Source organism: Anomalospiza imberbis, chromosome 3, assembly GCF_031753505.1.
Source record: "Anomalospiza imberbis isolate Cuckoo-Finch-1a 21T00152 chromosome 3, ASM3175350v1, whole genome shotgun sequence".
Classification (NCBI taxonomy): Eukaryota; Metazoa; Chordata; class Aves; order Passeriformes; family Viduidae; genus Anomalospiza; species Anomalospiza imberbis.
Window position 1 is genome coordinate 51294391 of NC_089683.1, and position 26586 is coordinate 51320976.

Consider the following 26586-nt stretch of genomic DNA (forward strand, 5'->3'; position numbering starts at 1 on the left):
GAAACCAACCTTCCAAAATTAATGTCTTCAGAAATCTCCTGGCACAGGGATAGCTCTCAAGTAGCCACCATGATGTTCAGGAGAGGCTGTTCTTTCTCTGGTAACCAGAGGCACTCTTGGATACTGATCTGCATATCTGTTGTCATGGTTCTCTGCTTCAAACTCAATGCAAATAAAATATTGGATGTCACCATGACTTGACTGTTCTTGCTCTTCATGGATTTAGTCATTCTAACCATGGTGTCACAGTCAGGTTAATATTTCATTGTACCTGACAAGAACTTACTTCCATCATCATGAGACTCAAGTCAAGAAAGGAATAAAATAACAAGGATATTACAAAAGCAAGTAGAGATTGTGATGAACATCCTGATCTAAGAGTGGTTGGTGAGGTGAAATCCTGCTTTACACTTAGCTAATTTTTTCAGAATCTTTCCTTAAGCATCCACTACTGGCCCTTCATTTCATCAGGTATTCCCAGGAAAAGGAGGGACACTAGAAATCCTCTCCATCTTTGGGGGTGGGAAAAGAAGGGCACAGATGTAGGAATCCAAATGAATGATGGCATGACAGTGCCTCTGTAGATGTTGCCAGCTGAAGGGCTTAGAGAAAAAAAGACACAATAAAGAGAATTCAGGGCTGATGGTCACTGAAGGTCACTCTCCTCCACTCACTTCTCCCCAAGTTTCCACAGCATACTTTCACAACCACTAATGAAATCTAATTTTAAATTCAATGCGGATGGAAAAGACTAGTTATTTTTTCACTGTGTGTAATCAGAACTTTCAAAAAAAGAAAAAAAATATAATGGAGCCCAGCAGGGTTGGGAAACCAACAAGATACCATCTGTCAGAAATCTTAGGACTGAAAAACATTAATGATATGAAATCTACTTCCTGCCTAACAGAATTGGTACAAATTCATAGAATGCCATCCATAAAATTAGCTCATTCTCACAATTGGGTTGGAACATTTTTTTTTTTCCTGAAACACATCCAGTTTAATTTAAACACTCATGTGCACAAGAATAGCCTTGTAGCTTCTGTGGTATGTAGACATGGTCACAAAAGAATTGAGGCATTTTGGAGAGGTACAAAGTACTGCTCTACCCCAAACTGTAGAAAAGAGAGAACTGATGTTGCTAGGGATATTACAGTTACATCTCATTTAATTTGTTATAATGGGTGAAGGGAAGAAGGGAAGGAGGGAGGAAAAGAAAGGAAAAGAAAGAAAAAGGAAGGAAAATTAGTCAAAAAAAGGGAAAAAAACAGTCTAATGTCCAATGAAAATTGACTGGGTATTTTTTCAGCATTTTCTGAGTACAAAAATCAGTGTGTGACACGGGTTTACAAGGTTCAGAAAAAACACAGTGAACATGCAAATTCCATACAGACATGGCATTGTTTTTTGTCCTTTTTATCCTTTAAATCATGCAGGGCCATAACTTGTGCAGCTGAGTATAATGGAATTTGTAAACCTATGACTTACAATTAGCAATTTATGATTAGCATATTTTACTCTCCATAATACTAAGTTCAAGAGTTTGATAATACTTCAGTGAAAAATACAATTATTCTTTCATAAACTACTTTGAAAAAAGATATGTCTGGATTTTCATAAATCAGATGCTCAGAAACTTAACATTGCAAATGAATGTTAAAACATTAAACATTGCAGTGCATCTTCTGGTCTGACATCTACCTGCTCTATTTACCTACAAGCTGGGTTGTGGGCAGTCTTGTTTCATTTTAGTAGTTGAGATAATTATTGTGATCAGATAGTCTAACACATTAAAAAATCATGTAATGGTATTATTAGTTTCACATACCATGATAAATATGGTACCAATCAGAAAGTTTTTCCAAACCTTACCTTTGTGATTTCAATTAAAGGAAGGAAAAAACACAAAACAAAACAAAAATAGAAATCTGTTGAATACAAATTTTCTCCAAATGATTTTTCCATATTTACTGCCAAAATAAACACATGGTACATGTTAGTCTGTCGGGTCCGCATTAATTTGTCGGCTGTAGGAACTGCCGTGATCCATTTGCCAAAACCTGCTGCACTAAATCCCACTGTTTTTAAATTGTAACTCCAAACATCCTTTTAGGCTTGCAAAGGATTTTAAGTGCAATTTACATATATAGCATTTCTAAAATTATTCTCCACACATCTTGAAAGTCTTGGCAAGGAGCAATATAACCAGCCTGGTCACAAGTTGATTTTCAGTTCCTTTTCAATCTAATTGCACAAGTTTTAAAATAGTGTCACTGTCATCTGTGACACAGAAGGCAAGGATGTGTTAAAGTGATTTGATTCACTTCTTCCGAGCTGTGCAAGTAGTCCAGAGACCAACTGTGACTTGACACAGTAAAGGATGTGGGATCCTGAGATTTTGCTGCTTTCTATGGAAAAAGAGACCTCATCATGGTCTCTTAATATGCAAGTGGACTTTTTGACATTCTATAAAAATACCTAATTTTTTTTAAGGATCCTTGATGGTGTCATCCAACTCATAGGTTCATTACTAGGTTATGTTATGATGGGAATCCTCAATATGTCGCTCTAAATCAATCCACAGGAAATTAAAGAGGAACTCACAGGCTATCCACCAATGCAAAAAATTTAGTCTTTGTGCATGTGTATTGTGAGAACAACTTATATCAAATTCCTTGCTTAAAAAATGGTTCCTTTATTACCATTGAATTAGAAGAGTCCTCAATGCCTTCCCATATCTCTAACAAACCTTTAGGAGATATAGTAAACAAAAAAGTCTTAGCATGATCATTACTAAACTTTTCTTTGTGGCACATAAAGGCTGCACAGTCATAACTGGGTAGCTGCTTAGGCCACGATGAACAAAATGAAGTAAAAGAAAATCAGAATAGGAAAAGCAAGCACAGGACTCTGAGAACAGCTGGAGAAGAGTAGAATAAAGACATGAGAGAGGGAAGCCAAGAAAAAAGCAGCAGATACTGAGATGGAGAGGTTTAGTAGTGTGAGAGGAGAAGAAGAAAGGGAAGAAGCCGTAATCACACTTCTATGGCTCCTGCATTCCGCTGTCTCCCAGTTAGAAGCAGCTGCCTGCACACTGGCACAAATATTGCACTCTGGCACCCCTCTCCATGCACACTGACACCATGATCCACTGCTGTTTTTCCTCAACAGCAGGGACACTGGAAAAAAAAAAAAAAAAAAAAAAAAAAGAGAGAGAGAGAGAAAAGAAAAGTGAGAATCCCTGAAAAGATTAGTCTGGAGGGGTTTTGGTAGGAAAAGGGAAGCTGATACTTATAAACTAATTGCAGCAGAACAAATCATTTCCCTCACTAAATTAGTCCTTATAATTTAAAATTCTCAAGTGTACTACAATTTTTCCAAATGAGGGTTTCTCTCTTTTTAGCTAAAGCAAAAGAGCAACTGATTTAATGGATTTCAGAGGTATGTGACTTTATCTATAGTCTAAATGTAACTTTCTTCAGGGTGCTTTAAACAATCATTAATGCTTCAAATTCTAGGATCCAAAAATGGCAACAGGAAAGGGAGTGCTTGAGGGACCCCATTGACACCATCAGCTTACATCTTTGCAGCAAGTGGGATCAATAAGGAGAAAATAAGGACGGTGAGGATTATTCTCATTCAGGATATTCAGCCAACATATTTCAGCATTTTTTCTCACCTTCACTCTGAAAATTAATTTTCAGTTAGGACTCTTTTAAATATGCATCTAAAGAGCACTGAGACACATTTCATTACTTCCTTTCAAATATTATTTTACCTCTGCATAATATTGACAAACATTTAAAACCATTTCTGCATTTAATTAACTTACTCAGATCCTTGATGAATTACACATTGTTTTATCTCACTATATTTTCACCTGGAAGTCTTTGGTCTCACATTATTAAAAACGTACATAAGAAAACCTTGATGGCTGAGAAGATTGAAACTATTGGGCGGTCTATTACCTGTCATAATTTTTTTATAGTCTTTTGATGTAGAGGTGACCTAAATAATTTCACATAGCTCCTAGCTCAGGATAGAAGCCTGCAATAGACTACACTTTTCCTTGATTTGTTTGTCATTATGACTGAAATCTGTGCAAGAGAAAGGCATTGAACATATCTTGTGCCCAAGACTCTCTACCTGATGAATAAGGAGTCCCTTCTAGACTTTTGTTTCCATTCATGTTGGGTGGTCTTCTCAGAAAGAGTGATTTTCAGATGAACCACAACCAAAAAATTAAAATATCCTTCAACAGCATATTTCTCCTCAATTTCCTAAAATATTTTTATCCTGTTTGTAATTATCATATTAATTTACAAAATCCTTTCCAGAAACTGACAGAATAGACTATGAAAACACAAATACACATACAGATGATACAGACACAGACACAAAGTGATGCAATTTTAGGAAATATTAGAAGCCATAGAAAAATGCAGATGGGAAATATGTGCTGAGAATGGAGCAGGACAAAGTCTTTGCATGGAAGTCTGGGCCGTAAACCATAGAGAGTCTTCAGAGTATCTCAAATTTTGGATGGCATACAGACACAGAGGGTAAGATCCTGGCTAGATCTCAGCCAGTAGCACGATGCCCATTCGCGTCAGTGTGGTTATGATTTGATCCACAATTCATGAAAGAGACTGCCAGCTCTTCTGTGGTCCTGGGAAGAAGAGAGGGGATGCATCACTTTATACCTACCCTAAGTGATGCTCAGCTCTCACATACAAGATCGTTTCAACCTTTGAGACTCTTCTCAGGACAACTGCATTTGGTTTTGATGCATGTGGAAACCCGTGCTGTTACACAGTTTCCAAAGCCTGTATGTGTCGCCAGCTAACCACAGAAGAAGTGGATTCCAGCATTTCCTGTGACATTTAGGAGGAAAGTCAGGCCAGCTCTGCATGGTTTTCAAAATCCCAGTCTTCACATAAAAGTTGTTTTGGGGGAAGGAGAGGAACACTTGGGTGCCGCAAGCACAACCAGTTTCTCAAGAAGTTGTTCTGCTCCCTGCAGTTGGCCAAGACAGAAAACTTCTAAATTACTGTCTTCACCACAGGCACACATAAACTTTACTGGTTCAGAGGAAATAGCAAACCATGCCTGTGTTTCAGAGATTAAGCCAAACTTTTTGTTCTGTCTCTAAACAGAACATGATTTTGTTTCATAGCCCCTTTTTTACACTTTTATGTTTTCCTCCTGGAACTTGTGCTTCCCTGTCAATTGAGCAGTCAGCTCCCACATAAAGCCTAGTGTGCTTACAATTCACAGTCTGTCTTCAGTGTTGACAAAACTTACCCTATTTCATCTTCCTCTTTGAGATGATAAAATTTGATTCAGAGACCAGAGGTTTTTCTGAGATCATAAGGGATCAGTAATGTTCAAGGAAATCTCAGGCAAAGGAGGCCATCTAGCCTTGGAGACAAAGGAATGAGATCTTGCCCTGGACAGCCCTGAGGTGTCCCAGTGATGTTTGCAGAATATGGGGCAGTAAGGGTGGTATCTGGACCCCCTGGCAACATACATAGAAGGGGCTTAGGGATATAGTCCACTGAGTACACAGGGACAAAGGATTTAGTGGTGTTGTGCACAGGTGAGATTGCTTCAAATGCAGTGGTTAATCTTCATACTTTGGGTGGGTGACCTTGCAGAAACATATTTTAACAACACCTAACAGAATTTTTTTTCACAGATCTACAGCTTTTTCTCCTGTTAAACTGTGTTTTCAAATTCAAAATGTCTAAAAATCATACTGCAAACCTGTACACCTGCAATTCAAATACAACCCAAGGTGGGATCCCTTATTCAGCTCCATCAAAGCCTGCCACTACAATGTCTTTCAGCTGATGCTAAACATTTCCTACTTACCAGATTCTGCAATATCCATGTAATATTCTGCTTGCAAGTGGGCACCCACTTATTCATTTAGCATTTGGAGCCATGCTATGGCTCAATTTAGTGCTGTTTGATAAGGCTTAAGAGGGTCATAGGAAAATTGTACCTGTATGCCACCACTTCTGCATATGGTTACAGCAAAGAAACTGAGAAAAGTAGCTTTGAGAAATATGTCATGTGCTTTGGTAGAACATTAAACCATGATTAATCAAGTAGAACATTTTCTTTTAGCTGGTACTGGGTGAAAAAAACATGGTCTTTAAGAGGGCTGATCCAGGACTGTCCTGTCAGCTACTATTTAGATGTCCTGAGGGCTGCTTTGCAGTTAGTCACAACTTTGGATTCAAGTTCACAACTTTGGATTCACCAAAGGCTGCCTACTCTTTGCACTTTGAAAGAAGAGAAGGAATAAATGTAGGCTGTGTAGCTGGAAATACAGTCTGAAAGACAGACACTGCTGCCATTTCTGCCATACATAGTGGGAAGGAAAGAGGTACCAACTACTGGTTTGAGAGGTTTATTCTGTGTTTGTCTGTTTTGTAAGAGAAATACAAATCTCCACAGCTGGTATCCCACTGGAGTCCCACTGGTGTTCTCCACCACTCCAAGGGCTGGCACCAGGATGGAGCCACAGCTCAACACACATCCAGAGCTGGGAACAGCTGCCCCTTACAGTTCTGCCATAACCACAGCTGTTACCCATCCCCAGCTGGGCAGTGGTTTGTAAGGAAAGAAGCACAAGGAGAACAGCTGGTGAGCAGTGTGAAAGTCAAAGGCCCAGGCAGGGGTCAAGGGGCACACAAGGGAAAAAAAAGCACCACACCCTGAACAGCAACCATTTCTACCAGAAAAGAACTAGAGACAAGAGAAGGGACACATGACTGCTGGGATCCCTGTCAGTGGTGAATCCAAATCTATCCATCATTTTCTTTAGATTTCTCACTCGGAAACACAGAAGTAGCCCGAGAAATGCCTCAGTACACAAGAAAAGGACATGGATGCTTTGAGGGAAAAAAAAAAAAAACCTGATAGAGCAGATTTCTTTAAAAACAACAAAGTAACACACCAAGATCCTCGCTTTGATCAAAAAATGAACAGGCGCGTTAAATAGTTAGTTATTATAAGCAAAAGGAGATTGGATTGACTCTGTCTAGGTTTAATATCCGTAACCCTTCAAACTCAGCTGTTTAGCGTAGCCCACTTGACCCGTAACTGACTTAAAGGCCTTTCATGGACAGGATCAAGGAATAAATGCACAAAATCATACAGTGTGTTGAAGGATTTACCACTATTTTTAGTGTGCCCTTCTCAAAGGAAAGTTGTCTTGTTCAAAATATATTGGAGGGAGAAGTTACTCATTGAGCCTTAGGAACAGGTCCTGGTTTGGGGTGACACACATTTAGTAACAGTACAGTTCCATCCATTTCTATAAACTAAACCTGGCTGGAGCGGTGTACTAATATGAGGTGATAGTGTATATATTGATTTTATAAGTGTAGATGTTACAAACATTTTCACAGGTGCATGTTGTTAGATACGTGTCTGAGGCAGACGAAAATGGGCAAGATCAGATTGAGAAGGATATTTGACCAAACTAAATTACCTAGAGCCAGACTAGTTACATTTGGAATTATTATTGATGTAAATTCAGTACATTACCCTGAGGAAAAAACATCTTTCACTGTTCAACCACATTGAGTCTGTAAATCAGACTGCAGTTTTGTTCCCTGTTGTGTAAAAAAATCATTGCCTTACCATGAACTGTTACTTGGGAATTTCTTCCAGATAGATTAAATTCCATTACTGTCTGTGTCATGTTTATAATTTTTTATTAACAGTTAAAATAAGCATATTGATATTAATCAGTTACCCATAACTCTGATGAATCAATCATCTGCTTTGGAGTTGTTTTATAAGTGTCTTATCCTTCTAGATTGGTCTGATTTGTAAATACTGAAGTGACTGACCTCCATTCAAAATGTGCACTGTTAAATTCATGATCATACATCACGTACTTCTGTTTCCCATTTTTTGTCAGCAAAAGGACTGTGGATAAACTGGAACCAACTATTAAAATTTCCATCAATCAGTTATGAATATTTTCAAAATTGTCAAATGTTCTACTGAACATGGTTGTTACAAACTGAAACTGATGTACGAGAATAATTAAATCAGCATATTCAAACATCATTTTTCTTTAACTTCTTGATTCCAGAATTAAATATGCTTTTTGTAAAAGATGCCAGTTTTTTTACTTGCTTTCAAAGACAGCACTTTTTCTTAACAAGGAACTGAGTTGAAACCATTTAATATACTAAACCACAAAGAAATGACCCTTCATTTTGCTCACAGCTCTATAAATTCCTTTTTTTTTTTTAAATAAAGAGCAATGATGAAGCTATTGAAATTAGTGAGAATGAACACAAATAAATCAGACTACATTTCACACACCAAATGTTTGTGGTAGGAAAATTTAGGGAGAAGAAAAACAAAACCAGGAAGCAGATAAAATTTCCTGTTTGGTGCAGAGAAGCAATTGGTCTTTAGCTACATATTTCTGAGACAAATATTTAGTAAAATAAATTCTCTTTGAAAAAATTTGGGAGCTTAGTGTTGAAATCAGCTATGAATTTTTGTCTTGCTTCTTGACAGTGGCCGAACTGTGTTCTTTTCTGCAAGACAGGAATTTTTCTGCCTTGAACTGCCAGAACTTTTCATCCAAAATCATAGATAAATTCCTCAAATTAATTCTTCAAAAACATATTTGGCTATCAGGCAAAGTAATCTCACCAAGCAGTAACACTTTGTTAACAGAAGGGTATAAATGATTGCAGACCAAGTTCAGTGAATGCATATTTTACATGTACAACTTAAATATGTTGTATGAGCATATATAGGAAGGAAATGTTTCATTTTTTTCAAAGAAGGTATTAATTTACTATCTGTGTATTTTAAACTAGGCATGCTATCTCTTTTAGTGGATTACTATATTCTGTCTGCCTGATACAAAATGGGACACTGGAATCTAAAATTTATATTAGGCAAGAAAGTAGTTCCTCGGTCTATGTAGGTAAACAACAACCCTTTCTTGCCCAGGGAGGTCTGCAGAGGCATGAGAAGCTCTTGGGGATGGCGCTGTGCAGGGCCAGGAGCTGGACTCAATGATCCTTGTGGGTGCCTTCCAAATCAGCTCATTCTGTGATTTTGTACAATGCTGTGATTAGACACATCTCCTATTCCAAGGTTGCTGTGTTTTCATGAGAAAAGCATTGAGCCTGAATTTCTGATGTCTTAGCTAATGCCTTGACCATTGGAGTATTATTGCAAAAGTGGTGACAGCATCATCTGCCCTCTTTATCTAAGCGCAGTTTACTTCTCCAAAGTATTAAGTCAACAGGAACAACTGCTCCAGTGACTTGCTGGAGGTACCATCACTGAAGGTTTTTGAGATTAAGCTGTACAAGGTGCTACATAATCTAATCTAGGCTTTCTTTCCTACAAAAAGTGGGACCAGATGATCTTTTGAGGTCTCTCACAATCTGGGCTGTTCTATGATTCTATGAACCCTCTCATTTCCACTGAGGTGTCTAACTCAGGATTACAAGTCATTACTTAGGCACGCCCAGGAACACATCCCTATTAATTAGCTTAAGCTGTTTGCTGCCTGTAAAGAATCTCATTGTTAAGGAATATTCAGGGTGTGCAGTGAAGCTCTGTCTAAGCTGCAGTCCTATCTCAAGAAGATCTTTAATCTCCAATGTGTCCCTGCAGGTGAGGAACAACCTGCTATGCCCATGTGCAGTGATAAGTGAGATCATAAGACCTACACTTTATTTTTAATAAATTAAGCCTCATATCATTACTTGCCATTCTTTGACTCCTTTTTTGCTGTCACCTATGTATTCAGAACCCTATTTGCAGGGCCCTCTCTTTCATCATTCAGGTACCTACATCTCACTGCCTTCAAATGCATTGTCCAAATTAGGCTAGACAACTCTGTGGAAATACCTACACCTACAGACTATAGAAAAAAACCCCAATATTTCATCAGAAATTACATCATATGTTTTTTAAATATCAGATTTGCAGGGGAAGGGAGTGATGGACAGGGTTGGGGGGAATTGCTGCTTTTTAATGTTATTCTTACCATCCTCTCAGCTTTTACTGGAAGGTTCCTAAAACATCTTATTGAGGCTAGCATGCTAACCAGTCCATAGCTGTACAGAAGACAGAAGGTGATCTTTTGTCGTGTCATGTTGGCACAAAAGCCTTAGCTATGACTGTGCAGATAAAGCCACCTTAAAGGCAGACATTTTGCTTGGCCATTTAACTAAGCTGAGGCCTGTCTTTTGTAAGGCTTTTTCATCTGCTCAAAAGATCAGTCATGTTGCAAACGAAGAAGTGTTTATAACTCAAATGCCCAAGGCTGGACCTAATTTAAATTAATTCTGACCTGAAATGAAAACCATTCAGAGTTTTGATTTCAGCTGATAAAACTGGGCTTTGACTTTTAATTACCATCTTAGATACTGAGGTGGAAATATGGATTCAGGATGACTCTTACAATTGCTCTTAAATATCATTTTAGAAAGCCAGGTTCCCAAAAGGAAAGTCCCAGCATATTAAGGAGGAATTGCTTGAGACTTCCAGAACAAAACCATGGAAACATTAAACATGTGCAAATTCATTCCATATCCTGAACTCCTGGAGTCTCAGAGCAGACTAAAATTAGCATAACATTTCTAAGGTAAGACTTCTGTTAAATGCTTCCCTGACATTTCTCCACTGGAAAACTTCTCCAGTAAGCAGAAGCAAATGGAGAAAAGCAAACAGGATTTGAGCATCCAAGTCCTTTAGGCATCTTTGGATATCCTAACTGTGATGAAAACATTTTTCAGATCAAACAGGTTATAGAAAATAAATGCAATGTATTTGTATGTGTAAAATGTAATGAAGCCGACCAATGCTAATGGTATTACTTCCCTTTTCCTGACTGGATTTTATTCTGGTTAAAGGAAACACAGATTAAGTGTACCATATACCATTAGCCTTCAACTAAATAAAATGCACCAAAGTGAAATATAATAGTTTGTTTGCATGAATGATAGTTATGAGATAATTTTAGAAAAAGAGACACCAAGAAATATTTGATAAATATGCAACTCCCAAAATTGCCCTTAGAAAAAAAAATTTAAAAGGCTCTTGTAGTACAGGTAGCAGTTGCAAAACTTAAACTTTTTGTGTATGACTGTAGCAGTTATCTCCCATATCATCAGGTTATATAAAATGTCTTGCAATATCCAGGAATGGTAACTCAGATCTTCCAATCTTTCTGCTCTTTATTTTGTTTCACTACCCATAAAACGTGAAGATTTTTAACTTTAAGGCAGAAAGTCAAACCAGACAATTATTTATTAACAAAATCCAGCTAGGAAGCACTTTGATGGCAGAAAGCAAACCTTTTTCAATATACGTGTGGCCAGATTCTTTTCACATTAATTGAGATTGACTGCTCTTCTCTAGGACTCCCCCAGAGCACGCAGTAAAACACACTTTTCATTTAAGAGCTCGACATGCCAACATGTCTTGAAGCACACTTCCACAAATTCACAACACATTGGGCAGCTCTCATCTAAGTCACACAACTCCCACTCAACCCTAAAATTACAACCTTTGTTGTTGGGGTGTGCAAAGAGTGAAACTGGAGCAGGAATCTATTCCTCCATGGATCTGTACTGCTGGGGATACCCAGAAACTCCAAATGTTTTCTGCTGCTGGGTTTTGTGAGGTGTCAGACAACTGTTCATCCTCCAAAGGAGTAAATGAACTGTGGGAATACTCACTAAACTGTGAAAGATCATGAAATACATGCAAATCGATCCTGGGTTACATATCAGGATTAATTCTATCACAAGCATGCTGACATCATTCTGCTCAGAATGAGAACTGGTTTGTCCTCAATGGAAAGCTAATTTTTTTTTTTTTTAATTGGAGTATATTGCTATTTTGACACTGGTGAATCAAATGTTCCTTGGACCTTTTCTTGGCATCTCAGCCAACCAGCACAGCAGAACCCTCATCCATATGAACAAACCCTCCTATGCCAAAAGTATAGCTAGTTTCTATGAACAGAAATACTCCTTAGTGCTGTGCAACTTACTAGCACAAAGGTATTTTAGGGAAGGTGGATTGAACCCCTCCAGTGAATGTGCATTGTAAGAAACTTCAGTGACACCCATTATATCAGTCAGGATAGAACTTAGACAGAGCTTATTCATTTTCAGCTATGAACATAGTTGGCTTCCTATGAGAGGGCTGAAGGACTTGATTGCAACTGCTTTGCAGACCTGCAGACTGGAAATTGACTACTCAAGGCAATTGCAAACATTAAAAACACTTTCATTCAGCTTTGCACAGAACTACAGACAGTTCAGACAGAGAGAGAAATATGCTTTTGGATTCACTAACTGCTCTCTGACTCCCTTGTTGATGACTTCCTCGCACTTGGAGCTCAAAACACATTTACATGGTGCTGAGCTTAGAGAAATGTCTTTGCTGCATCTGTACAACACCAAGGCATCCCAATTCACAGATGGTCTCCAGTCACTGCATTTTTCAGCATAAATGTGCATATATCAGCTCACAGTCCCATTTCTCAGCCTTCTTGCCCTACAGACCTTTGTGTCTTTGACAAGACATTGGACATCCCTAGAAGAACTTAGATCCTATTCAACTAAATTAAAAAAAAACCTCAACACATAGAAATCAGCTACAAATGTTCAGGATAGAAAAACAAGCCAAAACACACTTTTCTAATTTATTTTCTATACTTAAAAAAAAAATGCACTGAACATTTGTAGTTCATTTGTGATATTATGACTTCCTTTACTGCATAGTTTTAATTTGTTTGTCTTATACTTTACCATTGTTAGCTGTTGTCTCCTGCTTTTATCCAGATTCAGAGCAGACCTTGAAGTCTGCCTCACTGTTTTAGGAGAGAATTTATTATGATAGCTGCTATGGATATACTCTGCTAGATGTTGACCTGTTTTAAGAAGAGATCAAGATTAGGCAAAGTAAATGAGATAATGCCTGTCTTTGTTTAAAGAGATCTAACTGTCAAAGCACATGCCTATTACAAGTACACACATTTACACATTTTTGTGCCCAACCTCAGTGTAATTGTGTGGAGGAGTGCAGCCTTTTGGTCAGATAATGAATGTAACACATGATAGAGCACTATAGTACAATGTTTTTTCTGGCATGAGCTCAGCATGACTGCAGTCATTAAGGGTGAAGCCATATTATTAAAGGACACACTCCCAGATTAAGCAGAAGAAATCAAAATAAGCAATCTAGCTCATAAGTGTAGTGATACTGAAGTTAATTTAAAGGTTAGCAATTATATATATAACAAATATTCTTTGCATATTTAAAGAACACCTAGGATACACCTGTGATGCATATATATATTATATATATATTTATATATATATTATATATATTTTTTAATATATATATTTATATATATTAAATGTGCCTGAAATGTACCTGAACTCACAGTGGGGTAGCAAATGAATGAAAAGCCAGAAAATACTCAAAGACTCTGTTGGCTCTGTCTTAAGAATCTTTCTGCATCCAGTTTGCCAGCAGGAGAACGTTTGTCCTACACCTGGCCACCCTTGATGACATCTCAGACTGTAGGAAGGACCCACAGACCCTTCCCAGACTAGGAAGGATCCTAGTCAAGGTAACTGCCAGATGTTGAATAACACAGTCTGGGGATGTTTGTCAGAAGAACCAGGGAGGTGCAGGTTTGGGTGTGCAGCATCCTCTATAAAAAATCAGCTTCCAGCGTACAGGTTTGTCCAGCATTGGTGTCTGAAACAAATGGGGCTCAATCTCAGACCTGAACCCACACTCTAAGACAAAATAGGTCAATTTTTAGGCAGCAGCACATACAGAATAATTGATATTACTCTTAAGAATCTGTTGTCAGATGAGAAAAGCCAGTGGGGGCTTTTCCCATAGCAAACTGTGTCCCACATTTCTTATCTCATGGAGGATGTTCTACTAACCTCAAAAGCAAGCATTTGTCAAGTACAGGCAGCCACAAAAGAGTAATTTAGCTAAATTATACTGATAATTTAGTAGCAGATTGAAAACATCAATGTTTGCATTATTCTTAGACAAGGAGTATATTGATTTTTATCTATCTTGATCCCAATGGTCATCAGTTTCCTCACAGAGGAGGTTACTTTCCATTACTACATTATATGTATAAACTTAAATGCAGAAGCTTTAATTCATGTTTATATGCATGTAACTGTAGATACCCCTATGGTACATACTCCCTATGCAATATTTGATATTTCTGCAGAAGCGCAGAAATATGTGAAAATCCCTATTGATTTCCTCAAGGCTCCTCAGAAAGTGCAGTCATCGTCCCACAGAAATCTGATTAGTAGCTCTGCCTTTCATCCTGCAGAGACCTTCACTACCTTTACAAATGAAAAATATTTGCTGCAATCCAGTACAAGTTATGTCCCTGTGGGGGAGGAAGGAACAGTTCAGCCATTCCTCAGTGAAACAAAACCAAAAATTTATTTTAAAGCTGAGCAAACAACCTTTTCTCAAAGATCCATTTCCTATGCAATTACTTCTACTGGGAAGTAATTTCTTTCACTCTCATAGGATTAGAGAAGGTCTAAACCAGAGTTTAAAAGTAATTCGTATTTTGAGAAGACTAACAGTAAGGAGTACAACTTCAACTTTATTTTCCTGTGATGGCAGTAGAGATATTTTTCTTCTGTCTTTTCAAGATGTTCCATGATAAGTTAAGAAATAGAAATCTTACCTCCAATTCCATTCCTGGTCAATAAATAAATATTGGTCCACTGCCACAAAACAACTACTAAGCAAGTTAATGCTCTGAAATTTGATTTCCAGCACCCAGGATGCTGAATACCCTTATGGAAGCCTGAAGAGAAACACAAAGTCCACCATCAGACAGCTTTGTTGGCATAGATTATTTTCTTTCATACACTTCATTATATACATCTTCTTTTAGCCATAAGTACCAAGAAGGTTTTTTATATCAGTTTTTGGTTAATGACTATTCCATTTGCTTTAGAAGGAGCTTTGGAGTTTCATGAAGGACACCAAAGCAGGTCAACAGACCGACTGAAGAAATAGAAAGATCCAATGGGGGAAAAAAAGGAAAATGTTTTTGCAACTTTGCAAAATTCAAATATAAAGCATAGAAAATTCAGAATGGTGGGTGTTGGAGGTATGGAAACACAACACAGTGATTTTCTCTTCTAACTGTCACTTTCCAAAGTTTTTTATTGCCTAATTGGGCATTTTTGGAGAGGTCCTGAGCTCTCTTCCTTCCTAGAGCTATGAGAACATGACTGAAGTAAATTTCTAGAGCACTTTGCATTGGTCTTGAGTGACACAGATCTACCCATGCTAATGGCTGACCCATAAAACCTGTCAGTTTATTTAATGAACCACAGCTCTTCTCTATTTTACTTCTAAATTTGGGAAACTGAAACAAAATCTCTTTAATGTTACCACAAACTTATTATTTATTTGTATTTTCTCATAACTGATGATCAGGAAAGCATTTCTACTGTTAAAATATCAGTGAGACCTCTCACTATTTTTGACATCCCTGTTAACCATGACAACAGATCACCAAAGACATGCACCAGCTTCTCTCTTTTCAATCTGGGGATAACATATAGTAGCATATTATAGCCTTTCGCTCATTCCTGAATTTAAGTCACTCTACCATCATATGCCAATAAAAAACCTAAAGGTTGTGCTTACTGAAGATTTTACCCAAAACCAAGAGTTTCTAGGAAAACATTGTGTTCAATCTCCCACATTTGATGCAGAAATCTGATGAGACACTGTAAGCACTTCATATGATTCTGTTCTCGAGGTTGCCAGTACCTTGTGACTGTGGCATCTAAAGACAATGAAACTAGAAATTTAGAAGATTTGGTTCTAGAAATCACTGATAAAAAAATGAAAAGCAGAATTACAGAATCAAAGGGCATCAGCAGTGAGGTCTGGAGATCATCTGGTTTAACATCACACACAAAGTAGGGCCAGCTTCAAAGCTACAGAAGATTGCTCAATGCCATCTCTGGTCAAGTTTTCAACATCTGTCAAGGTGGAGGAGACTTCACAGTTTCTGTGAGGAACCTGTCACCATGTTCCTGCAATCTCTTCATACCCCCAGGAACTTAGTTTTAATTTCAGTGGAGATTTTTGAAGATTTCTGAAAGTATGAAGGAAATTTCTAACAGAAGAACCTATGGAAAGCTCTTGCTCAGAAAGATACTGGGAATGAATGAATAAATGAATAAATGAATGGTGAAACTTTGCCTATTTGTAACTGGATGGGGATTTAATTCTTGAATTCCACTTGCCAGTCAGTCTAAACATTAGTCTGAACATGCCACTTAATCCTCATTTTCCTCCATACCACGAGATATGAAAAAAAAAACTAAAAAGAGTTTAAAAATTAATTCATATTAGACCCCCAAAATTTCATTACACAGGAAGTAAAAATCATTCCTGTGTACTAGGTGAGCCTGGAACAAGCTCCAACAATTACCTGCTTTGAAATGGCAACTCCATGAGTTTAAGTTTCTTCAGAGATTTACATTTCCCTGTCACCATTACAGCTCAGAGTTAGTCCAGTAATAGGAGCAGAAAGGCAGAAATAAACTACTTTAAAAACTTCAAAAGCATAGGTATTGTGAGTATAGATTGAAAAGATTTACACATCAAAAAAATCTGTAATTCAAGTATGACAAGTATAGGGGCTAATTTGTAACTTCAGTTTGTAAGGACACAAAGAATGTGGAACAAAACAGAAAAAAAATAGACATCTGTTACTAGTGGTGCAATGTAGCTAGAAAGTGAAGCCAAATATATATTCAAAAGAAAAAAAAAATAAACTGCAATATTTCACCAAATTAGCAGCTGGTTGTCCAGTTCTTGAAAGCAGTTTGACTAAAACAGAAATTAATTCAGAAAGTTCTGAGGGCAGTATTAGGGCAAAAATATGATTAGACTATCACAATGGTCATTCGTGCTCATTTCCAAATGTGGAAAACACAGAATCACAATCAGAATAAAATAGTCTTGTTAAACTGGGAAATAGACTCTCTGGGCATATACAAGAATCCTTTCCATTTGACTATTTAAAACAGAACTGAATTATCTAGATGTACTAAAGATATATCCTGTCTTTGTCATGTTTTGGTGGGTGGAGTATGTAATTTCCAGTTCTAATGTTAATGTACAAAGCTATTGAGGGGGGATACAAAGCTTCTGGTAATGGGGACAGGGAGGGAGGAGGAAGGCTGGATGTTCCTTATCTCCAAATGCTGTGTCCCAGATAAAGCTTGAACATAATATGATGATTATGAGCTCCACAGGCAAAATAATTCTATCGCTTACACAGAGTTGTCAAAAAGCAGCACCGACAGAATAAAGCAGTTGGAGACAGGAGGAAAACAAAACATGAATTTTGTTTCCATTCCAGAGGTTTTAGTGTTGCAACCATGATCTATGGCTCCTAACAATATTCCGGGCAGTAGCTGTTAAATAATGCTGCATAAATCCATTTATACCCTTGGCAGATCAGTATTCCCAAGAGGCTCCTGTTCTGTGTTTCTTCTTTCTAGGACAGGACAGAATGTTATTTACAGGGCATTTAAAATCACAAATCTAACAGTGAAATAAATATTTGTTTTGCAACCAAACCTTGATCTCTGCAGCAGAGAGACACCTTCCAGTTCTAACGTTTTTCTTCCAATCAGAAATTGACTGTAGGCAACTGATGCAGATCCAAGATTCAGTGATGGAGTATAAGCCTCTGTGACCTGCACAGTATTTTCCTTTCCACTTCTTTAAACCCCAAATCATTTAATACTCATTGCTGCTTCCCAGCATAGTGGTGTGTGGCCAGCTGTCCACCAAATGAGACAAGAAAATCATCACTTTCTGTGTCGACTGGGGTCACATAGTGGTTTCTCAGAAGCAGCATGATGTCCATCAACTGACCTCCCACTTGAATGGAACATAAGTATTTATTCAGATCACTTTATAAGTGCTACTCACTTAGGAACAATGCTTGAGCATTGGCACCTGCAGTCAGTCAGATATAATATCTCACTCCACCCCCCCTCAAAGGCCCCCACTTTTCGCAGGAACTCTGCCCAAGGACAGATGGATGCTGCATGGCCCTGAGGCCATGACAACAGCTGTGCTGCCAGAACACAGATTATTACACTGGTGACTCTCAACAGGACACCTGAAGCACTATTAATCCTCAACATCTATTCTCTTATTTTCCTACGCTGAATTTTTAAAATTACATCTCATGAATACTAACATCTGCTTCGTAATTAAAACAAAACAAAACAAAACAAAACAAACCCAAAATGATACTAAATTGCCTAAATAAGCACAGAAAGGAGTTATGTTCAAGAAGTGCTACTTGTCTCTATTCAGTAAAATTGAATTATTGAGTTGTGAATGTTGTGATATATAAAATTTGCTACTGAACTTTCTAACATACCAGTACTATTTAATGCCACAGAAATACAAATAAAGTTCACAATAGTATTCTGATCAGTGGGCTAGGACACGAAAGGACAGGAACCTTTCTAAGATGACCCCAAACAGATTTCTTTCTGCAGCAGGAAAAGCAAAAAGAACCAGCGAGGAAACACAGTGTCCAGATACACACAATATTGGTTTGGTTTTATTTTCAAAGGAATTTTTTATTTTGCCTTTCCCCTGAAATATAAACTTTAAAGTATTTCAAGAATTTCTTGATTATATTTAAATATGACTGGATGAGCCAGATGCCTGAGGTAAAATGCTGAGTATTTCAATCTGGTTTATATCCCCTGTTCTGAATCATTACTTTGTCATGGCTCTTGCAAGATACAGTAAAAGGAAAAAATAACTGACAGTGGTAAGTAACACATTCAGAAACTTTCAAAAGCTAAGCATCAGAGTATTCCAACCATAAAAAAGCATATTTTTAAGCACAATCAATTTTCTTAGACTATAAAAAGATATAAGGTTGTTGCATAGATATTAAATGTAACTTACAAGCAAAATAAGACAAATGTCATTTAATGAGCAGCATTGTCGTCTAACATTTAGGGTTTTTTTTCACTATGAAGAGGAGAAAAGAAATTAGTTTATACACAGCAGTGGTCTTCTACCTGTTATTGTTAATAAAATGAGAGGGACCATGGTTTCTAGTTTTGTTCCTTAAATCAAAATGAACCATATGGCAGAGCTCTTCTGAAAATCCAGGAGGTTTCTCACTCACTCACCTGACCTGGATAATTTTCACAGAGATGAATGATTGTTGCAACAACTGCCAAGAGGCTGTTTGTGATGCTTCTCTCAAGAAATATTGCAGTGCATGGGGTCATACTGCATGGAATCTCTCGGTAAAATATGTGTTTTTACTATCAGAAGTATTTATTGCTGTAAAACAATAGTGGAAGTTGTTATATCATTAACATGGAGTATGCCAAGCCTCCAGCTTGAACATTTCTATAATAAACGCTAAGGAACAGAAATGAATTGTTGTGTGTCTGTACAATTTCCAGTCCTTCCTCATTACCTCAAAGAATCTGTGGCTTTGTAAGCAGGCACACCCACCCTTCCAGCATCACTTCCTGGTGTGGACTCAGTTTCCATTCCAGCTACTGATTTGGACATTGGAGCCTGAAAAAACTCAATATGTCAGCCATAAAACATAACAGGAATACATGCTTTTTAAAGAAAGAAATTACCTTCAGCTGGGACTTTAGCTTTTTAATTTTTATGCCTTTTTCACAACTGCTGCCTTACTATTGTTAAACCCACATGTTTCCCTGCATTCAGTTTTGTGTGAGCTTGACCTAGTTCAAAAACAAAATAAGAATGGACAACAGCATTGTGCAATTCTCAATGGAAATTTGCTGAGATAACCAAGAGTATTCAAACAATATTTTTGCTATTTGCTTGTCACTATTGTGAGTTATGTACCTCAAACTTCAAGTGTTGAGATGCAGACCATTAAAAGCAGTGGAATTATGATTTCTAGGTCAAAAACTCAACCCAAGAAATTAATCATGAAGCAAAGGAACTACAAAATGAATGGTACCTGTGATAAGCACAAATGCTAGCCTAAACAAATGTCCAAATTCCAGCCTGCATGGTATTCTTCTGTACCTCCATCCAAAAATGGGTTTAATTTTACTCTGGATTGCAATGAGGATCAAGGTCAGTAGGACTTGACCAAAAATATTCACCAAAAATAGATGCTTTTGACATCACAACTTATTAGAGTACAATCTTTTTTATCCTGGTATAACTTTTCATGTCTTTGGAGGAACAAAATTTAGCAAATTCTGACTATATGCATTATTAAATTTAACTCAAAACTCCTTGATATCAAAAGATTTTGCTTTTGAATTGAACATGCACCTTGGACCACTTACAGAAAGGGAAATCTCTGATTTAATTTTAAGCAAAATACTAAAGCTCTTAAGCCAATATTTCCTTATTAAAAAAAAAAAAAAGGAGCACTTACTTTTTGAGAGTCCCCATGCCCCAGAGGATCTAATGATCCCAATCACTGCTTCACCTGTCTCTTGAGCTATGCTCTTTTGCACAGCTTGTTCCCCCACAGCAAAACTCACCTAACAGAAAATACCACAAAAACATGGGACAGATACAATTTTGTAATAAATCTGATAGCTAATCAATAAAAGGGGCAGGAAAAGCTTAGAGATTGTGTCCTGTGAAAAAGCAGAAAACAGCAGCACTTTAGAGTCAGGTCTAAAGCAGCAAAGCTGCTACTTTTATTCTTGAAAGGAAGGAATAAAATAGCTGGGATAGCTGGGAGTTGTAAATCTTCTCAAAGGCATACTGAAGTTTTAAAAATGTTTTAAGGGATCTGGGACTTCAGCATCCACTGTGCTTTGTGCATAAATCACATTATATGTCTGATCTTCAGTAGTATCAGATATGAAAAACTACAAAGTACATTTTACTTTATTGACTTTCTGGGACAAGTTGTTAGTAGCAGGTTTCATTTTGAAAGATTTAGCAGCTTGAAATTCTTAAACAAACGAATAAAATTATTTGCTTTTAATGAGAGGGGTGCCAATAACATAATAGGAAAAAATAGTTACATGCTGTCTCAGACTAAATTCTTGAGACTTCAACTCCTTTATATTGTTTAAATATGACAAAATCCTCACAACCTTTGACTTAAAATAACTTTATTTCCATTAGCTTGTGGTTCAAAATAAATTTAGCATAAGAATCATGAGGTTACAGTTGCAATTTTGTATGTTTCAGGAAATTTGAGGAGAGGAATCTGAGACCAACTGTTAAAATTCTTTAATATGATTTTTTTTCATTTAAGCATAGGGGTCACAAATACAACTGAAAATATTTCATGTAGAACAACCACATACGGTATAAAACACATTATTTTTTTTCACAGGATTTTTTCTGTATGTATTAATATTTGTGTATGCGCTTATATTTGCAAAATATGTTCACATATCTAAAAATATACAGAGCTGCACACAATTTTATTACATAGAAATAACCATTAATAACAGCTCTCCTTGCTGGTCTTAGTACAGATATAGCACATGTCATTCATTTCAACAAATAGGATGGATATTTATTGCATTAAAGATGTTTTATAACATCTTTATAGGATGGATATTTATTGCATTAAAGATGTTTTATAAAGTCCCAATTCCAGATATGACGGTTCTTGCTGTTTTTCCACTGGCCTTTTGAGGCAGCAGCTATGTTTTTGCTTTGATTTAAATATTTATGCTTTCTCAAATTTAAGACAAATACCTTTTTTGGTCACTGTTAGTTATGTTTGATGGCATTGAGGGTGTCTACTGAACAAGCACATGCTGCTCTTAAAACAATGGTTTGTCCTAGAAACCATCTGAGTCATCAACAATCTCTGCAAACATTTCTTCACTTTAAGACGTAATTTAACCATTATCATGCCACAAGAAGAAACAAGAACTTGCTTTCATGTAATATAAAAATAATATGAAAGCTAATCATGAAGGCTACTGCATTTTTGATTCCATGAATGTTCAAACCTCAGCAACAGAATTCCAAAAGACAGAAACCAGCCCTAATGCAGAATAATGTGCCCTTGGGAGTATTTTGCAGGAAGAGATCAAAACCAGCTGTTGTCAGACCTGTGCTGTTGTTAGCGGAAGCAGAGAACCCAATCAGGCACACCTGAGTGGCCTGGCTCTGAGCAACCATGGACTGATGCAACCAGTTGATCTGTTCCTATGGAAGTCTTTCTACATAGGAATGTAGGTTCTTACCCTTAGAAAGTCAAGTTAGCAGAGCCTGTCAAGTAAACAAATCTGCCTGCAGCCTCCCGGTGCCAGCGCTGCATTAAACATTAGACATAACAACATTCTTTCCCTAGACAGCAAAATTCCCAAACCCTCACCAGCACCGGGCAGAGCTGGCCTGGTTCTCTGCACCACTGTCACAGAGCTGGAGCTGTGAGAAGCAAGGAGCCAAGCAAGGCAAGCAGGCCTTGCCACCCAGGCAAGCAGTGGCCTCAGAAGCTTCCGTCCCTTCAGCCATTCCCTGGGTCCCATCTCAGGAAAATGGACTGAACAGAAAGACTCTTACTGGTTTCAGTGGGCTGCAGTGCTGTTTTGAGCTGCAGTAACTTGATATTGTCGAATGAAGCCTGCAATCCTTTCAACTTTCCAATTGCTTTGCGTCTAGCAACAATAATGTTTTACACTATAAACTCCAGGATACAATCTGTATATTCCTCCCTTTCTGGGCACCACTGAGCTCCCTGCCTGTATTTAGCACATAATACATTGTTTTAAAGTACTTTGCAATGATTAGTAGGATAATAATTTCTAAGAATAGGCATATTGTCCACACTGTGCTCTGCCAAAAGGGTTTCAGTGTTAGAAAAATTGCTCCTCTGATCTGTCAGCATTTGCCACAGTTGCAAAAAAAAAAAAAAAAAAAAAAAAGTATAATAGAAATTTTCAAGTTCAGTTTTTCCTATAAGAGTATCTGTAAGGAAGGACGTGTTAGCCAAATTCCAGTTTGTCTAGAATATGTGTCACCTTTATGGAGTGGGAGACCGAGCCAATAGTGCTGACTCAGTGCCTTCATCCCTTCCCCTAGACACCCCCTTGCAGAAGACCCCAGTGTCCCTCCCCCTCCTCCCTTCCGCTCTCCCATCCTCTCCAGCAGTGACCACGCCAGCTCAGGTCCCCTTTCACAAATGTGAACAAGCTAATGAGCATTTTGTTGGCTTGAAAAGCCAGCACTGCTTCAGCAGCACTCAGAGACTCCACTCAAAACCCTGCTGCTCAGTCAGAGGCACAACGGAATTTATTCAGCTGCTTTTGGGAAAGGGAGATGTTTCCATCCCTCCAGCTGAACTTCTTTGCTCATCTTTTGCCCCAGGTTATTGTTTTAAATTCAGGAATGACAAGCTGGACAGTCAGACCCTATTTCTTCATTGCTTTGTGTTTTCTTTGTATTTTGAGCACTGCACAAAATGCTGGAGGGACCTGCTGTGTTGACACACTTTGTGTATTTTCTGTACTTTTCTTCTCTGACTCTTTGAAATAAGCCTCTTGGCATGCAGAAGGAGAAGCTGAAGTAAAAACTTGTATTCTTCAAAAAAATAAGCATCTATTTAATGAACTTTTTTTCTTTTTTGCCCCTCTTGCTCAAACCAGAGTTTCTGTAATTTCTAAGCAAAGGTTACTTTTCTGGCCAAAAACCATATTGTGCAGAGATACACATACCAGCTAACTTGTCTCTTTTAGAAATAATACAGCCATGTTAGGGCAGTGTTGCCAGTCCTGCTCTCTGCTAAGTTGTTCAGAGTTTCACAGCTTTAGTGTTTGATTGCTTTTATTCAAACTGACAGGCAGTAACAGTTGATAGATCAAATCTCAGAGTTGCTATTGAGAAATTTTATAAGACGGGGTAATGTTCAGATAATGATTTAACGGATAGTAAATTGGTGCTTTAGCTTTACATTTTTTTTCCCTAGAATTAGCTGTTTTATTCACACTTGACTGCAAACTTGCCTATGAATCTATACCTTATTTCCAGTGTCTGCCACCTCAGGCATTCTAAAATTCACAAAAATCATTTGATATGTACAATCCAGCATGGCAATATTAGTTGGGACCAATGGAGCAAAGTAGTTCAGAACTGCAACACACATTTTTCCAGCTAACAAAACAAAGTTATGCACACTTGCTCCATGAGAACCAGGTTTTTTATATGCTAATATGATCGTTTTGTATTAACTTGGCCTTTATTTTCAATATCTCTGACCAGGCTTTAACACTTTCTCAAAGTCACTGTTCACTGAGGTCAACAGGAAATATCTCTGGACCTTCTCAGATTTTTGTTTCCCCCTCATTTTTCCTTCTAAACACCTTTTTCTGTTCACCTTGCCAAACACGAAGCATGCCTTCAACAACTTTTCCCTCAAACTGGGAATACAGGTGGCAAAACAGGGTCCAAGCTATCTGTGCTCACAGCCTCAATGTTTTACCCATTAGGTTTTGTCTGAGCAGTAGCTGTGGCACTTCCCTTGGCTGCACCCTAAGCCTGAACGGGACTTTGAGATCAGAGTGACACAGGCATAATCTAGAGCTGCTTTTAGCTTCACTGACCTTTTATTAAATGGCCAAAAGAACACATACACACACACACACACCCCTAGCAAACTTTACCATGTTCATATGGAATTTGAAATTTCATACTGCCAGAGGAGTAATATTCTTCACACACATATCTTTTAGTTGGATATGTTTTTTGCCAAATTCTAATTTTGCCAGGGGTTATTTATGGAAACCCAGTAGTCCCTGTTTTGGACAGCATCTTACCATCTTGTCCTATTTTGTCCCCACAGAGCTTAATTACAAAATAGGCATGTCAAACTTAATTTAGTTAGGCTTTTTTCATGTACCAGACAACTTCTTTCACTGTTACATGATGGGACACTAGATCAGTCACTACAGATTGTTCTGCAGTGTGATTTCATGCTTATCTTTAAAAAGTAAAACCATCCAGGCATTAGAAACAATCATTTTTACAAATAAACAATCTTTTGTAAGAAAGCTTTTTACTTACATGCAAAATTAACTCTCAGGCATCTTAAATGTTCTCCAGAGTTTCAGCTAACTGCATTTTGTTTTACTTTAGGTTGAGAAAGGTTCTTGTTTTCAACAAGTCAGTGTATAGATGTTATGTTTACAAAGAAAGCCTTGAAAATGTAGCCTCCAGCCTGTCTGAATTTGTAGGGAGCAAGAAATGACAAGCCCAGGTGTGAAAGAGTTTTATTTCTGCTTATACTAGACCTGATGGCAAAGGACCCTTTAAATGTCAACAGTTCCATTGCTCATCAAAGCATAGAAGAAATGCAGAAACATCTCATACAAAAATAGGTACTTAACTGCGTTTGAATGATTACCCCTTGCAGCAGATCTTCAGTCACAGACTAATTAAGTGGCTGCCAAGTAGTACTGCAAAAGGGATACAATATTTTTTTCTGAACAAGGATTCAAGATTAAAATAATTGACTAGTAAGTTTTTTTTTAATGCCTAATCTTTCTCCAGTTAGGCAAACGTTTGAGAAATGAGCACAAGATTGCAGTTTGAAGTGAGTTTGTTTCAGCACACTTTTAAAGAAAAATTTGACATTTCTCTGACATCAGTTTTATTTTATTTTAAGAAAATTTGCCTAATAATTCATTTTTGTACGAACATTTTTCCCATGCTATTTTTCACCATTACATCATATATCAGGTTGATTAAGGCCACTGAAATTTTATTATTAGTTTCTGCACATAGAGTCTTGCCAAAATAAGTGCTTGTAAAAGCTTTTTAAATTACCTATATTATTGAACCTTAAGCACAATTTGGTACTACTGGAAACTTTTAAAATTAAAGATTTTATGATGTAAAACTGAGCTGCATTCAATATGCAATTCATCTATATGTATGGTACTTTGTATTCTTCTTGCTCCACAGAGTTTGTGATTACTTGAGTGTATAAGAAATGGAAATCGAGCATCTCTCTGCTGTGCCAAAAAATATCAGTTCTGCTGAAACATGGGGAACCTGTATGACAATGTTAACAACAACAGGAGGAGACCTCTCCAGCAGCCATTAAACACCACAGGAAAAATGCAGCATTGCACCTCTGGAGGTTGCCAAACACTGCAGAAGTATTCAGGTAATGCATCTGGAAGGGAAACCGCATATCTTTAAGTTAAGCCTATACAGAACTACAAAAGCTTCGTGCCAGCACGAGCCTTGGAACAAGGAATGTGGTTGTGTTTCAGTTATGATCAGTCACATGTGGCATACACAGAAATTAAACTAATGTGGGTGTGAAGTTTGGCCAGTCCAATTCACCAGTCCATGAAACAACAAGAGCTAAATAGGTGCCCCATCAATAAAGAGAGAAACATTCCTCTCCAAAAGGTTGCAGAGCGTCTTTAGATGGCTGCTGCTCATTTGTTGTGCCCAATTATGAGCAAATGTGTTACCCCACAGACTGCTTTTCTGAAAAAAGGTGGGGAA

General features: G+C 37.6%; 1 long non-coding RNA gene across 1 annotated transcript; it reads left to right on the forward strand.

Moving 5' to 3' along the window:
• Nucleotides 1-260: 260 nt before the first annotated feature.
• On the forward strand, nucleotides 261-3747 carry LOC137469910 (uncharacterized). The gene is made up of 2 exons (XR_010996781.1): nucleotides 261-392; nucleotides 3519-3747. It is a non-coding gene; the product is annotated as an uncharacterized lncRNA (long non-coding RNA).
• Nucleotides 3748-26586: the final 22839 nt, after the last annotated feature.